Genomic DNA, 16914 nt, shown 5'->3' with positions numbered 1-16914 from the left:
AAAAAAAAAAAAAAAAAAAGAATTTAAAAATATATACTGGCATCTTGTTTTTGTACAGTATAAAGAAGCTAAACGTATTTGGATCTGTTAATTAACATGGAAAATGACAGAAACATATTTCTAGAAATTATGAAATGGTGAATGCTGATATAAGACAGTGTACAACTGTTAAATGAAAATTATAGAAGGTCATGGGAAGTTGATGACTTCATGCTTTGGACAGCTTTTCCCAAGACATCAGAAAAGACTCCCCATCGTAATGAGACTCTTCCCTCTCTTAATTTTTCTTTGCTTACACCTACCTCTTTCACTTGGCAGGATAATGCTGTAATTAGAATTTCACAATCAGTAGCTTCTGCAGGCAACTAGAAGAGCTGGATCTATCATGTCAAACCTGAACCTTTATATGGCTTTAAAGATCCATTAGTTCACCCATTGGCTAACTTTAGCAACATCCCTAATGCCACTGTTTTTTTCAAATTGTACTCATGGTCTCTCTTATAGAGTTAAACTTCTGTATCCACTTGTTCTCATTCCCTATTTTAATTTAACCCTGTCATGGGATGCTAGATTATCTGCTAAATGAATTGGATGAGTCTGTGCAGTTGCTGACATTTCTTGTTGCACATGGATAAATACATCAGATATTGTAGAGCCTCATTTGCAAAAATTAACAAACAGGCTACTTGGTTAAAATGAGTAGACTTCTCATCTGGCTCGCTCTGTGATTTAATCAATTTTAGTTGGTTTGGTTCATGGGGACCCTGGCTCAAGTGCATACTCCAAACTTTTGGATTACTCTTCTGATAATCATAATAGAAGTCTCTCTGGTATGCTGTATTCTCTCAAAAGCTTTAAATGTTTGCATGCAGTCATCCATCAAACGTCAAATAATCTCTTTTTGGCTGGAACAAAGAAATGTATGATCATGAGGACATTGTAACCTATGAATGGTGTATTGAGACTGGAAACCCAGAGTGGTGGTAACTGAGAGTAGCACTAACACCCTAAGTTTTGATCACGCTCCCACCTAGGAGAGAGCCTGACCAAAAAGGGAAGAATTGTTGAACAAGATTATGAAAGGTCGTTGTTTGAACTGAGCTCCTGCAATGGGCCCAAAACAAACCAAACCAAAATGGAGTCACTCATCCTCAATGCCACCTATCCAAACTGAAACTTTAAGGAAGTAGTTAGGTTCCAAATAATATCAGTTTCTTTTCTGAAAACAAGAGATTCTAGTCTAACTGAGTTATCATAGCAAGGAAGTCTCTTCTACTTTATCCTTTACATAAAAGGAACCTGATGTTAACCATTTAGGCTTTTTGTTGTTGTTGTTTGCTTGTTTTTTTTCCCCGAGATAGAGTTTCGCTCTTGTTGCCCAGGTTGTAGTACAAGGGTGCTTGTACTCCACTCAGCTCACTGCAACCTCCACCTCCCGGGTTCAAGCGATTCTCCTGCCTCAGCCTCCCGAGTAGCTGGGATTACAGGTGTGCACCACCATGCCTAGCTAATTTTTGCATTTTTAGTAGACAAGTGGTTTCACCATGTTGGCCAGGCTGGTCTCGAACTCCTGACCTCAGGTGATCCACCCGTTCCAGCCTCCCAAAGTGCTGGGATTACAGGCGTGAGCCACCACGCCTGGCCAAGTTTTTTTTTTTTTCTATTGTTCTTGTTTTGTTTCCTTGTTCCCATCTTACAAAATCCATTTTTCTGTTTTTTTTGTTTGTTTGGGTGTTTGTTTGTTTGTTGTTGTTGTTTTTCTGAGACGGAGTCTCGCTCTGTGGCCCAGGTTGGAGTGCAGTGGCCGGATCTCAGCTCACTGCAAGCTCCGCCTCCCGGGTTTACGCCATTCTCCTGCCTCAGCCTCCCAAGTAGCTGGGACTACAGGTGTATAAGAGACAGGCCTCAGCCTCCTGAGTAGCTGGGGACTACAGGTGTGCGCCACTAAGCCCAGCTAATTTTTGTAATTTTGGAGAGATGTGGTTTCACCATGTGTTAGCCAGGATGGTCTCGATCTCCTGACCTCGTGATCCGCCCGTCTCGGCCTCCCAAAGTGCTGGGATTACAGGCTTGAGCCACCGCGCCCGGCCCCCATTTTTCTGTTATTGGCCAATGGAAGTTCTTTTTTTTTTTTGAGACGGAGTCTTGCTCTGTCACCCCAGCTGGAATGCAATGGCGCTATCTCATTTCACTGCAACCTACGCCTTCCAGGTTCAAGCGGTTCTCCTGCCTCAGCCTCCTGAGTAGCTGGGGACTACAGGTGTGCGCCACTAAGCCCAGCTAATTTTTGTAATTTTGGAGAGATGTGGTTTCACCATGTTGGTTGGTCAGTATGGTCTCGATCTCTTGACCTTGTGATCCGCCGCCTCAGCCTCCCAAAGTGCTGGGATTACAGGCGTGAGCCACCGCACCCGGCGGAAAGTTCTAATTCTATTTTGTAGAATGAAGGCTGTCCAGATTAATGAATCACAAATAAAAGGCAATTAATGTATAACTAAATTAAATATGTTATAATAATATCATTTTTTTGTCTTTGCCAATTGAAGTCATTGACAGATCTGAGCTTCTGACCAGAATAACAAGTCTTACCATATTAAGCTTGTATGTTATCAATCAAAAACAAAGACACTTGAGGTTTTGGTGAACTTTTGATTTATGGCTGTGAATTTTTCTTCAATTTCTATTAGATTTTTTTCAAAATATTATAATAACTCAAAGAGTCCCTTAAATCATTTTTTTAACCTCCAGTATTCCAGATACCCAAGGTTTAGATATCAATAAATGAAACATTCATTAAAAGGAACAAAAGGATACATACCTTACTCCTTGATGTTAATCGTCCTCAAGAACATACACTACTTCCAGATCAATATCTAGCTTTGGCATGGGCAGAGGCAGAATACGTGACCACCAAATAGCCGTTTATTCATTCATTATTTAACAAACAATAGACATGGTTTCTCTTCTCAAATGGGTATCAGACAATCACAGAAAGCACTTTTGCTGTTTCTTACATGCAACTTTCTCATTTCTCCTCTGACTTTCCATTGCTCAGCCTCTTCATTCTTTCCTGGGTCTAAGGAGCCCCTTAGATTGGCTCCTGCTCCTTAATACCTTCCCAGAAAAACCATTTTAGGAACCCTAAAACAAACCAGGCCAGGCACTAAGGTTATCTGCTAGAGATGAGCTCAATTACACAACATCCACAAGTCTCTGTAGTGTAAGTTGTCACAAATCTGCAAAGCCCCATTCTGGGGCTGAGAAGAAGAAAGGGTTGGCCAGGCACGGTGGCTCACGCCTGTAATCCCAGCACTTTGGGAGGCCGAGGCAGGCAGATCACGAGGTCAGGAGTTCGAGATCAGCCTGGCCAATATGATGAAACCCCGTCTCTATTAAAAATACAAAAATTAGCCGGACGTGGTGGCACATTCCTGTAGTCCCAGCTACTCGGGAGGCTGAGGCAGGAGAATCGCTGGAACCAGGGAGGCGAAGGTTGCAGTGAGCCAAGACGGTACCACTGCACTTCAGCCTGGGTGACAAAAAAAGAAGGGTTTAGGGATGGAGAAAAGAGAAGGGCTAACTTAAATTTTATATCCTGACTACCAAATTTCTATCGTTGTTCTTCATTTTAAAAGCCTGGACATCAAAAGTTCTTAGCCTACACATGTTAGAGAAAGAAATGAGACATTCTAGCAAGGGCTAAGTGTTATGATGTTTTCATCAAGGACCACTGCAGAACACACACCCACGGAGTACTCTATCAGCGTTACAGACTGACTTACTGATGACTGTAAGACCATTGGTTAAATCTGCCCTGCTTCAAATTAAATCTATAATTTGCTACCTCTTCAGCAAGCCTAGATATAATATTCAGCTGGAAAAATGAGAAACAGTACCAAAAAGAAAGAGAGAATTCCACAACCATAAAAAATTAGGAAACTACCATAACAGACTATAAGGTTCTGTAGGGGAAAAACTATGTCACCATGACAACCTGGGATATTTTTATTGAAAGAGTTGGTAGGTTACACAGAACATTTTCCAGGATTTGGAGGCTGAGAGCGAAGTACAAGTACATGTGTGGGAGTTGAGAGACATTCTGAATGGGCTTTTCATCCTTATTTTTTAGCTTTTCCTTGCAATCTATATTTTGCCAAATTCTGTTTTATAAGAGGTACTGTGGTCCCCTCCAAAACTCATGCTGAAATTTGATTCCCATGACTGGGCACAGTGGCTCACAAATCCCAGCACTTTGGGAGACCAAGGCAGGCAGATGGCTTGAGCTCAGGAGTTTGAGACCAGCCTGGGCAACATGGTGAAACCCATTCTCCACAAAAAATACAATTAGCATGGCGTGGTGGTGTGTGCCTGTAGTCCCAGCTACTCGGGTGGCTAAGGCAAGAAAACCACTTGAGCCCCAGGGGTGGAGGTTGCAGTGAGCCAAGATCATGCCATTGCACTGCAGCCTGGGCAACGGGAATGAAACCTGTCTCAAAAAATAAATAATTAAAAAAAAATAGACAAAAGAAATTTGATTCCCAATGTAGTGGTGTTAGAAGGTGGGTCCCAGTGGGAGGTGTTTGGGTTATGGGGGCAGATCCTTCATGAATGGCTTGGTGCAGCTCTTGAAATAGTTAGTGAGTTCTCAGTCTTACAAGACTGCATTAATTTTTGTGGGAAGGTCCCATGGGAGTGAATTGCTGTAAAGCCAGTACGCCCCTGGGATTTTACACATGTTCCCCTCCCCTTTGACCTTCTTTGCCATGCCTTGAGCCAACATAAAAGCCGTCACCAGAAGCTGAGCAGATGGTGGTGCCATGCTTTTTGAACCAAGCCTGCAGAACTGTGAGCTAAATAAACCTCTTTTCTTTATAAACTACCCATAGGTATTCTGTTATAGCAACACAAAACAGACTAAGAAGAAAAGAGCAAAGTAATTTTTATACCCTATAATTATATATACATGTTATCAGCATGTATATGTGATTATGTAACTGCCAACTGGGGAAATTTTTATTTAACAAAGAATACTCATTTTCCTGATGGACAGAAAGATTAACATCAGTCTTCCAAAGGAGTATGCGAATGTACAATAACCGAAATAGATAACTTTTTAGAAAAATCTGAAAGTATCACATAGATACTTCTCTTAAGTATTGAATCTATATGATATTACATCTCATTTTATATAATTTTTGTCTTCTGTTTTTAATTTTTCTCTGTACTATTTTCCAAAGGAACAGAACAGCACAAAGTTCTGTTACATGTATATTATCTACTCATTATATGCTACTTTATTTATTTATTTTTTTTTGAGATGTTGTCTCACTCTGTCGCCCAGACTGGAGAGCAGTGGCCCAATCTCAGCTCACTGCAAGCTCCGCCTCCTGGGTTCATGCCATTCTCCTGCCTCAGCCTCCCGAGTAGCTGGGACTACAGGCATGCACCATCATGCCCAGCTAATTTTGTGTTTTTAGTAGAGATGGGGTTTCTCCATTTTGGTCAGGTTGGTCTTGAACTCATGACCTCAGGTGATCCACCCGCCTTGCCTTCCCAAAGTGCTGGGATTACAGGCATGAGCCACTGCCCCCAGCTATGCTACTTTATTAATCAAGTTCGTGTGATGAAAAAAGTTGTACATAAATGTGATTTAAAAAAAAACAAATATTTCTGCCCCTTTGCATCTTTTGACAGGTACTTTACATCTGTCATTTTATTTATCTTAATTTTTATTTATTTATTTTGAGACAGAGTCTTGCTCTGTCGTCAGGCTGGAGTGCAGTGGTGCGATCTTGGCTCACTGCAACCTCTGCCTCCCAGGTTCAAGAGATTCTCCTGCTCCAGCCTCCCAAGTAGCTGGGACTACAGGCACATGCCACCACGCCCAGCTAATTTTTATATTTTTGGTAGAGACAGGATTTCACCATGTTGGCCAGGATGGTCTCGATCTCTTGACCTTGTGATGTGCCCGCCTCAACCTCCCAAAGTGCGAGGATTACAGGCATGAGCCACTGCGCAGCCATCTTCATAATATTTTATAAGTACTATTATCCCCATTTTACAGGTAACTGTGACCAAAGAAGTGATATGTTTGCCCAATGCCACAACTGAGAAGCGTCAGAGTCTGTGTTAAAACCGAGGTCTATTTGACTCAAGAGTCTTCCAGCCAGGTGCGGTGGCTCACTTTGGGAGGCTGAGGTGGGAGGCATGAGCCCAGGAGTTCAAGACCAGCCTGGGCAAGATAGCAAGACACTGTCTCCACAAAAAAATAAAAAATCAGCCAAGCATAGTGGTGCTCAGATACTTGGGAGGCTGAAACAGGAGGAATGCTTTAGATCAGGAGGTTAAGGCTGCAGTGAGCTGAGATCACACCACTAGCACTCCAGCTTTGAGACTCTTGTCTCAAAAAAGAAAAAAAAAAGTCTTCCCATTTTACTGTGCTACACTACATCTCAATAATTCTTGAGGAACAGACTTTCAGCTTATAAAGAAATTATTTCTGGATATTACATAATACTGTATATTTGTACTTCTAGTGAAGATACTACTTAAATTCTTGCATTGAAGACCTTCTCTGCTCCAAACACATAGCAGTGAGAGATAAAAATATAAAAAGAGAAATCATAACAAAACAGAACTGGAAAACACCATCATGCTCAAAAGCAATATTAACTTTTTTCAAGGCCCAGAAACACCAAAGCTGAGACATGCTGGGCCTCCTATCTAGGAATTTTGCTACTAAAAGGTAACGGGAACTAAAAGTCTTCCCAGGAAAGAGAAGGGATGGATTCAGGCTGACTGTTGAAACTAAGGGCCACTTTACTCATGAAGAAAGGCTGAAAGGTGCTGCAGTGACTACTTCCATAGCCATGGCCTAGGGAGGCAGGAGAAAAGGGATACAGCTTCCCATCCAGGACCTGGGCCAAGCTATCTACTAGCTCACAGACTGGAAATGTAACATCTCTGATATCATAGCCAGACAGACCCAAGCCACCAATATAAGACCTGATTCTGGTCTAGGAGTCCCTTGAGGAGGAATGGAGGCAATTAAGACAAACAGGGTCAACAGAGAGAAAAAATAAAAATCTCCTAAACAGGATGTTTGCACATGAAAATTCCAAAACACATGAAGAAATTCACACTCAGAACAGCCACCAACAAAATCAAAATAGGGAAGATAAATTTACTCCAGACAAAATGAACATAACAGAATAATCAGCAAATGAGCTTTAAACAAGCATGGAGGGTTGGTCACGGTGGCTCACGCCTGTAATCCTAGCACTTTGGGAGGCCGAGGCAGGTGGATCATGAGGTCAGGAGATCGAGACCATCCTGGCTAACATGGTGAAACCCTGTCTCTACTAAAAATACAAAAAAAAAAAAAAAAAAAAAAATTAGCCGGGCGTGGTGGCGGGCACCTGTAGTCCCAGCTACTCGGGAGGCTGAGGCAGGAGAATGGCGTGAACCTGGGAGGTGGAGCTTGCAGTGAGCCCAGATGGCGCCACTGCACTCCAGCCTGGGCGACAGAGCAAGACTCCATCGCAAAAAAACAAAAACAAACAAACAAAAAAACAAACAAAAACAAAAAACAAGCGTGGGTAGTATCATTTGAGAGACTTAAAAGAAAAAAATAATAAGGAATTTTTTTGTTGTTGTTGAGACAGAGTCTCGACCTCTCACCTAGGCTGGAGTACAATGGTGCAACCTCGGCTCACTGCAACCTCCGCCTCTCGGGTTCAAGCAATTCTCCTGCCTCAGTCTCCAAAATGGCTGGGATTACAGGTGCGCCGCACCACCATGCCCGGCTAATTTTTTGTATCTTTAGTAGAGACGGAGTTTCAGCATGTTGGCCAGGCTGGTCTCAAACTCTTGACCTCGTGATCTGCCCGCCTCGGCCTCCCAAAATGCCGGGATTACAGGCATGAGACACTCGCCAAGAATAAGGAATTACAAAAGCAAGCAGAAATAAAACAAAAAAGGGTGATGCAGAAAAAATCAACAAAGAAATCCTGGAAATAAAAAAAACATAGCAATTGAAATAAATACTGAATAGACAAAATACAGTGTAGACTGGTCTCAGTTAAGGAAAAAATTAGTGAATTAGTAGAACTGAGGAATTCATCAAGGTCTTAGCATAGAGAGCATGAGAAGGAAGAGAGAAGGAGGAGAAATACTAAATGTATATCAGCAGAATAAAGGATTAATAAATTGTGATTTGTATTTGGAATATAGTAGAGTAGTGAAAAATGAATTAACCAGAATTGCAGGTAAAAACATGGTTAAATCTTAAAACATAATGTTGAGACTGAAAAGCAAGTTGGAGAAAGATACCGAGTATGATACCATCTATATATAGTTCCAAAATATATTATATAAAATTATTATATATTGTCTATAATACACACATAAAAATACATAATGGCACACATGAGAATGAAAAGCACTAAATTTAGGATGGTAGTTTCATCTTGGGAGATGGAGGGAAAAGGGTTTGCAGATGGATGCCAAGGCTTCAACTGTATTTGTAATATTTTATGTCTTAAACTAGGTGTGGGGATAAATAAATAAATGACTGAGTGAATGAATTTTGAATTTGCAAATGTCATTGGCGTCCATCTGGTATAGAGATAGAACTTTAATAGTATCTGGAAAGATTTTTTAAATTGGAATTTAACAAATTGCTAAGTGCTAGGCTCTTGTTAACGGTTTTTCTGTGCGGGAGAGGGAGCAGGGATGGGGTCTTACTTTGTCACCCAGGCGGGAGGGAAGTGGCATGATCATAGCTCACTGCAGCCTTGACCTCCCAGGCTCAAGTGATCCTCTTGCTTTAGACTCCTGAGTAGCTGGGACCACAGGTGTGCATCACCATGCTCAGCTAATTTTTATTTACTTTTTTTTTTTTTTTTAAAGACGGTCCTGCTATGTTGCTCAGGCTCGTCTTGAACTCTCCACCTCCCAAAGTGCTGAGATTATAGGTGTGAAGCACTGCACCCAGCCTCTTGTTGTGCTATTAACTTGTGACTCCTGCCCTGTAGAAACTAATGAAGGCCTTATATAGGCATGTCAAAATAAAATGTTTCTTTTCTAGTCTGTTCTGGATTTTTCCTCCATCATAAACCTGGCTCTGCCTTGTCTCCTGAGTCAATCTGGATATTCTAGACCAGATAGCTGAAATGGTCACTCTCCTGCTCAGGGATCTGAAAAACAATCACTTTTCAGATAATTCTAAGGGTCTCTGCTATTTGCTGAAAAATTCATATGCTGAGTTTCATCCTCTGTCACATTTCAGTAGCTCTAGCCTTCTCTATTTCTAGTTGTACAGTCCTTAATGAGATTCCCTGTATTTCGGTCACACTCTGAAAGTACCTCCACTAGTGATTTATTTCTCAGGACGGGAGACACACTGACTTCATTCCGCTGTACCTCTCAATCCTCCTCTCTTTTCTGTAATCAGCTCTGGCAATACCAGTAGAAGAGAGGACAGTCTTACCTACTTTAGTTTTTGCCAGGGAGAACAACTTCCAGAGAGTGTCCAAGCTCTCTCCATTTCATAGAAATGTGAGTTCTGAAGTACTTCCATTTTCTTTCAAACCTCAGTCCTTCTGAGTGAGGTTTAACTCATACTTTTGCCATATTGGCTACCCACACCGCAGCCAATTCAAGTTCCATCCGTAGTAGATGAATTTCCGTGTGATTGTCCAAAATACTTGCCTTCTCTTTAGCAGAGACCTTGGTCTCTGAGGTTTTTTTTGCCCACCCTTCTTCATTGTCTCAATCCCTGGTGAGGTATGCAGTTATGGTGGGATGGTATTCTAAAATCAATGTTTCTCCCTACCCATTTCTTATTAACATTACACTACTTCTAAAAAAGAAATCACCTTTCACTACAGATTGACCTTAATGATGTAAGCTTGAATTCTTTAAATATTTCTGAGTTAGTTTCTATATACCTTCCTTTCTCTTTCTCTCTCTCTCTCTCTCTCTCTTTTTTTTTGAGACGGAGTCTCACTCTCCCGCCCAGGCTGGAGCGCAGTGGCGTGATTTTGGCTCACTGCAACATCCGCCTCCCAGGTTCAAGCAATTCTCTTGCCTCAGCCTCCTGAGTAGCTGGGCTACAGGTGCAAGCCACCACGCCTGGCTAATTTTTTGTATTTTTAGTAGAGTAGAGACAGGGTTTCACCATCTTAGCCAGGATGGTCTCGATCTCCCAACCTCGTGATCCGCCTACCTCGGCCTCCCGAAGTGTTGGGATTACAGGAGTGAGCCACCGCGCCCGGCCGTCTATTTTTCTTTAAAGTATATTACATTTGGAATGTCTTGATTTACTTATTTTCAGGTAATTTTAGAAATTAAATTTATATAAGTACTTATTTATCTCTATAAGCCAATCAGAGCAGAGATCCTTTGACAAAAATAAACTAGATTTTAATTAGTAATACCTTACAGAGGCAAGACAGTATCTTATACTCACATAGAGAGGTATAAAGACGTTTATAAATTACAGACACACAGACAGATATATGGAGAATTTACAGCTTCAATTCTACCATTTCAACCATGGGTCAAAAGTAAACACAGGAACACGAAAACTCACCAGACCAGATATTAATGAGCTATTCTCCTTCCAATGGGCACAAAATTCTTGAGTTGAACTCAAAATAGGCAAATAGACAAATAAATAAAAATAACATACCAGGTTTTCTGTTATTTCTCACTCAACAGAAATTATATCTCTGTAAACCACTAGTCCTTTTATAGAGATCACCAAATGGTTAGACCATATAACCAAACTCTTAATCATTGCTCCCAACAGAGGGAAATAACTTATTTGCCATGTACAGGCATATCTCAAAGATATTTTGGGTTTGGTTCCAGACCACTGCAATAAAGCAAATATTGCAATAAAGTAAGTCATGCAAAATTTTTGGTTTCCAAGTGCATATAAAAGTTATGTTCACACTATAGTGTAGTCTATTCAGTGTGCAATAACATCGTGTCTAAAAACAAAGTATGTATCTTTTTTTTTTTTTTTGAGACAGAGTTTCACTCTTGTTGCCTAGGCTGGAGTGCAATGGCACGATCTGGGCTCACTGCAACCTCTGCCTCCCAGGTTCAAGCAATTCTTCTGTCTCAGCCTCCCGAGTAGCTGGGATTACAAGCACATGCCACTACATCCGCTAATTTTTGTATTTTTAGTAGAGACAGGGTTTTATCATATTGGTCAAGCTGGTTTCGAACTCCTGACCTCAAGTGATCCACCCACTTTGGCCTCCCAAAATGCTGGGATTACAGGTGTGAACCACTGCGCCCGGCCTAAAGTATGTATCTTAATTTAAAAGTACTTTCCTGCTAAAAAATGCAAATGATCAACTAAGCCTTTAGTAAGCCATAATACTTTTTGCTGGTGGAGGGTCTTGCCTTTATGTTAATGGCTACTGACCAGATTGGTGGTTGCTGAAGATTGGGATGGTTGTGGAATTTCTTAGAAAAAAAATGAAGTTTGCTGCATAGATTGACTCTTTCTTTCATGAAAGATGTCTCCATACCTGTGATGCTGTTTGATAGCGTTCTATACACAGTAGAAAATGTCTTTCAAAATTGGAGTCAATTCTCTGAAATGCTCATTCCACTTTATCAACTAAGTTTATATAATATTCTAAACCCATTGTTGTCATTTCAACAATGTTCAGAGCATCTATACCAGGAGTAGCTGCTATTTTAAGAAACCACTTTCTTTGCTCATCCATAAGAAGTAACTTCTTATTTGTTCAAGTTTTATCATGAGATTGTCGCAATCCAATCACCTCTTCAAGCTCTAATTCTAGTTATCTTGCTATTTCCACTACATCTGTTGTTACTTCTGCCACTGAAGTCTTGAACCCCTCAAAGCAAACCATGATGGCTGGAATCAACTTCTCTCAAGCTCCCGTTAATGTGGAAATTTTGACCTCCTTCCATGAATCAAAATGTTCTGAAAGGCATCTAACATGGTAAATCTTTTCCAGAAGATTTGTATCTAAATGGTGACTCCTTTCTAGAAGGTTTTTAATTTACTTTCTCCAGATCCTTCAGAGGAAACACTTCTGTGGCAGCTATAACCTTAGAAAATGTATTTCTTAAATAAGGGGACTTGAAAGTCAAAATTATTCCCTGATCCCATGGGCTGCAGAATGGATGTTGTATTAGCAGGGATAAAATAACATTCAACTCAGAGCTCTTGGGTGACCAGATGCATTGTTAATGAGCAGTAACGTTTTGAAAAGAGTCTTTTTTTCTAAGCAGCGGGTCTCAAAAGCGTGCTTAAAATATTCAGTAGACCATGGTATAAACTGATGTGCTGTTGTCCAGGCTTTGTCTTCCATTGATAGAGAACAGGCAGAGTAGATTTAACAGAATTCTTCAGGGTCCTAGGATTTTCAGAATGATCAGTGAACATTGGCTTCTAGTTAAAGTCACCAGCTGCATTAGCTCCTAACAAGAGAGTCAGCCTGTCCTTTGAAGCATTGAAGCCAGGCATTGACTTCTTTCTAGCTATGAAAGTCCTAGATGGCATCTTCTTCCAACAGAGGCTGTTTCATCTGCACAGAAAATCTGTTGTTTATTGTAACCACCTTCATCAGTAATCAAAGCTAGATCTTCTAGATAACTTGCGGCAGCTTCTCCATCAGTACTTTCTGCTTCCCTATGCACCTTTATGTTATGGAGACAGCTTCTTTCCTTAAACTTCATGAAGCAACTTCTGCTAACTTCCAACTTGTCTTCTGCAGCTTCCTCACGTCTCTCAGCCTTCATAGAATTGAAGAGAGTTGGGGCTTTACTCCGGATTAGGCTTTGATTTAAGGGAATATTGTAACTGGTATGATTTTCTATATAGACCACTCAGATTTTCTCTGTATCAGCAATAAGACTGTTTTGCTTTCTTATCATGCCTTCATACACTGGAGTAGCACTTTTAATTTCCTTCAAGAACTTTTCCTTTGCATTCACAATTTCATTAACTGTTTGGTGCAAGATGCCTGTCTTTGGACCTATCTCAGCTTTTGTCGTCCCTTCATTCAGCTTAATAATTTCTAGCTTTTGATTTAAAGATGTGTAACTCTTCCTTTCACTTGAACACTTAGACACCATCATAGGGTTATTAATTGGCCTAATTTCAATATTTTGTAGGGGATATGGAGGCCTGAGGACAGGGAGAGAGACAGGGAATGGTTGGTCAGTCAGTAGAGCAGTTAGAACACACACAACATTTGTTAAGTTTGCCATCTTGAATGGGTGCAGTTTGTGGTGCCCCAAAACAATTCCAATAGTAACATCAAAGACCACCGATCACAGATCACCATAATAGATATAAGAATGATGAAAATGTTTGAAATATGTGAGAATCACCAAAATGTTACACAGAGAAAGAAAGTGAGCACATGCTGCTGGAAAAATGGTTATCAATAGAATTGCAAAAGGGAGGGTTGCCACAAATCTTCAATTTGTGAAAAACAGAGTATCTGTGAAGCATAATAAAGTGAGGCACAATAAAACAAGATATGCTTGTACAAACCAAAGAAAAACACACAATTAGTGGAGAAGAAAATAAAAATTAGGAAAACAAAGACTCAGCAACATTCTTTTGCAGTTTTACATTTATCTCTGGCAGCAAGAAAATTGCCAGGATTCAGGCAACCCATGAAGTGTACTTTTCCAGTGATAAAATTCACCTGTCAGATGAATACATTGGGCATCTTGGTGGGAACTACTGAACTTTTAAAAGATAATTTGCAAAAAAAAAAAAAAAAAGTAAAATAATGACTCTCAAACAGATATAATACGAACACATCAGTCATTTTATTTTATTTTTATTTATTTATTTATTTTCAAATGGAGTCTCACTCTGTTGCCCAAGCTGGAGTGCAGTGGTGCGATCTTGACTCACTGCAACCTCTGCCTCCCAGATTTAAGTGATTCTCATGCCTCAGCCTCCCAAGTAGCTGCGATTACAGGCATAAGCCACCATACCTGGCTAATTTTTGCTATTTTTAGTAGAGACGGGGTTTCACCATGTTGGCCAGGCTGGTCTTGAACTCCTGACCTCAAGTGATCCACCTGCCTCGGCCTCCCAAAGTGCTGGGATTACAGGTGTGAGCCTCTGCACCCAGCCATTTTATTTAACTCATTAAATAGGTGAACCAGACAGATGCTATCACCTGTTCAAAGGAGAATCCAAAGAGGAGACATGTTTACAGATCAGAAATATTGAACTCGCAAATGGTGCAAAACTGGCTTTTTTGTTGTTGTTTAATTTATTATTATTATTATTACTACTATTGCAATGGAGTCTCACTCTGTCACCCAGGCTGGAGAGCAGTGGTGCAATCTCAGCTCACTGCAATCCCCGTTTCCCGGGTTCAAGAGATTCTCCTGCCTCAGCCTCCTGAGTAGCTGAGATTACAGGCGTGCCACCACGCCTGCTAATTTTTGTATTTTTAGTAGAGACGGGATTTCACCATGTTGGTCAGGCTGGTCTCGAACTTCTGACCTCGAGATCCGCCCGCCTCAGCCTCCCAAAGAGCTAGGATTACAGGCGTGAGTCACTGCCTGCGGCCAAAACTGGCTTTTCCATAGAGGTGGAGAGTTCACCCCCCTAACCGGGTAGAATTATTTCACAAGTCCATAGACAAGAATCATTTGCACTGCCATGAGCACCCTGCAAGTTAACTTTAATCTTTGCAATAGTCTAGGTCCAGATAAAGGCCAATATCTTTTAGGATCAGATAAACTCCCAAATTCCAACACTGCATGAAAAGATATCTATTAATTTCTTTTACTTATTTAAAAATGTTACTTATTTTAAAATGTTACATTGCTCCTTACCTTTTAGGATATGCTAAAGGAAAAAGTTTCTGGACATTCACAAGCCCTAAGTTCTGGCCCACTGTTAACCATTCATTCAAAATATTTTTACTAATATATAGTAAATATACATTATATTTTATTTCATATACTATATATTAAATATATATTATAAAAAATAATATATACTTAGCACAGCACTAGGTCAAGTAAATTTTGGAAATAATGAGTCATGGTCTTTCCTCAGAAGTTATTTACAATCTCATTATAGAGACAAGACATACAGTAAACTACTAGTCAATTAATTTAATGAACTACAAAATTGTGAGTACAACTAGAAAATAGGGCAGTATAAAACAGAAATACAGTCTTTCTCCCTTATTTGTGGATTCCATATTTGCAAATTTGCCTACTTGCTAAAATTTATCTGTAACCTCCATGTATTCTTGGACATGTACAGAGCAGGGAAAATTTTTAATTGCCCAAAGTGCACATTCCCAGCTGAGGCTGAACAAGGCATCCTCTGCCTTCTTGTTTCAGCTCTCATACTATACCATAAACAGTGTCCCTTGTTGCCCGCGCTGGAGTGCAGTGACACTACATTGGCTCACTGCAGCCTCGCCCTCTCGGGCTAAAGTAGTCCTCTCACCTCAAATTCTCGAGCCACCATACCCGGCTAATTTTTGTACTTTTAGTAGGGACGGGGTTTCGCCATGTTGTCCAGTGTGATCTTAAACTCCCCAGCTGAAACAATCCAGCCGCCTTGACCTCCCAAATTGCTGGGATTACAGGCATAAGCCATCAGGACCAAGTGTCCTTTTCACATTCCATTTAGTGATACGTTTTTCACGTTTTTGTACTTTTTGTTGATGTCGCTGTTTAAAATGGTCCCCAAGCATTGTGCTGTATAGTGCTCCTAAGCACAAGAAGGCTGTCATGAGCCTTGCAGAGAAAATAGCAGTGTTAGGTAAGCTTTGTTGAGGTATGAATTATAATGCTGTTGACTGAGTTCAATGTTACTGAATCAACAATATATATTAAATAAGATGTCTTTAAGCGGAAACACATACATAACAAAACTGTGTATTGATAAGTTGATGAAAATGCGACCAGAGGCTTACTGGATCCTAATCCTGTATTTCCCTTAGGAGCAATGATTCAGTATTTACTAATTCAGTGTTTCCAGCAACGTTACAGAACCTAACTACTGCAAATAACAAGAATCAATTACATACTGAGGGAAAGGGTTTTTTCCAAATACACTTGATTTCCTTTTAAGCACCAGGGGTAAGGAAAGCATTCCCAAGAAACTACCACTGTTTCAAAGAGCCTATAAAAGCAGTGCTCCTGCCTTCTAGTATCCTTTTCCTCTCTACTTGCTACACTTTATTCTTTCTCGGTTTCTTTCTGTTTCTTGCGGGGTCTCCACTTAAATAATGTCTTCCAACAATCTACAGTCCTATACTACATTTAATAAAGGTGGACACACAGGACATACACGTACATTTTAAAGTGAGAGCTATGGCTGTGCTTCCGCAAAATTAATTGCAAAATTCTGTGGTACCTCAGTTCCATGGGCACCCAGAGGATGCGTTGTTCAGCCTCAGCTGGGAATCTGCAGTTTGGGCAATTAAAAATTTTCACTGCTGTGTACACGTTATTTCCTCAGCTAGTCCTGTTAAGCAAGTTTATTTCTGCCAGGCGCAGTAGCTCACTCTTGTAATCCCAGCACTTTGGGAGGCCGAGGTGGGTGGATCAGTTGAGGTCAAGAGTTCGAGACCAGCCTGACCAACATGGTGCCACCCCGTCTCTACTAAAAATACAAAAATTAGCCGGGTGTGGTGGCTCATTCCTGTTATCCCAGCTACTTTTGAGTGGCCGAGGCAGGAGAATCGCTTGAATCCGGGAGGCGGAGGTTGCAATGAGCCGATATCATGCCATTGCACTACAATCTGGGCGACAAGAGCGAAACTCCATCTCAAAAAAAGAAAAAGAAAAGAAAGAAAGAAAGAAAAAGGAAAAAAAAATTTATTTCATTCTGTTCCTTTAAGACGAAGGTCGGGTGTTTTGCCC

Source organism: Mandrillus leucophaeus, unplaced genomic scaffold, assembly GCF_000951045.1.
Source record: "Mandrillus leucophaeus isolate KB7577 unplaced genomic scaffold, Mleu.le_1.0 Scaffold503, whole genome shotgun sequence".
Lineage (NCBI taxonomy): Eukaryota > Metazoa > Chordata > Mammalia > Primates > Cercopithecidae > Mandrillus > Mandrillus leucophaeus.
The sequence above is the reverse complement of the archived record's forward strand: the minus strand, read 5'-3'. Positions refer to the sequence as shown.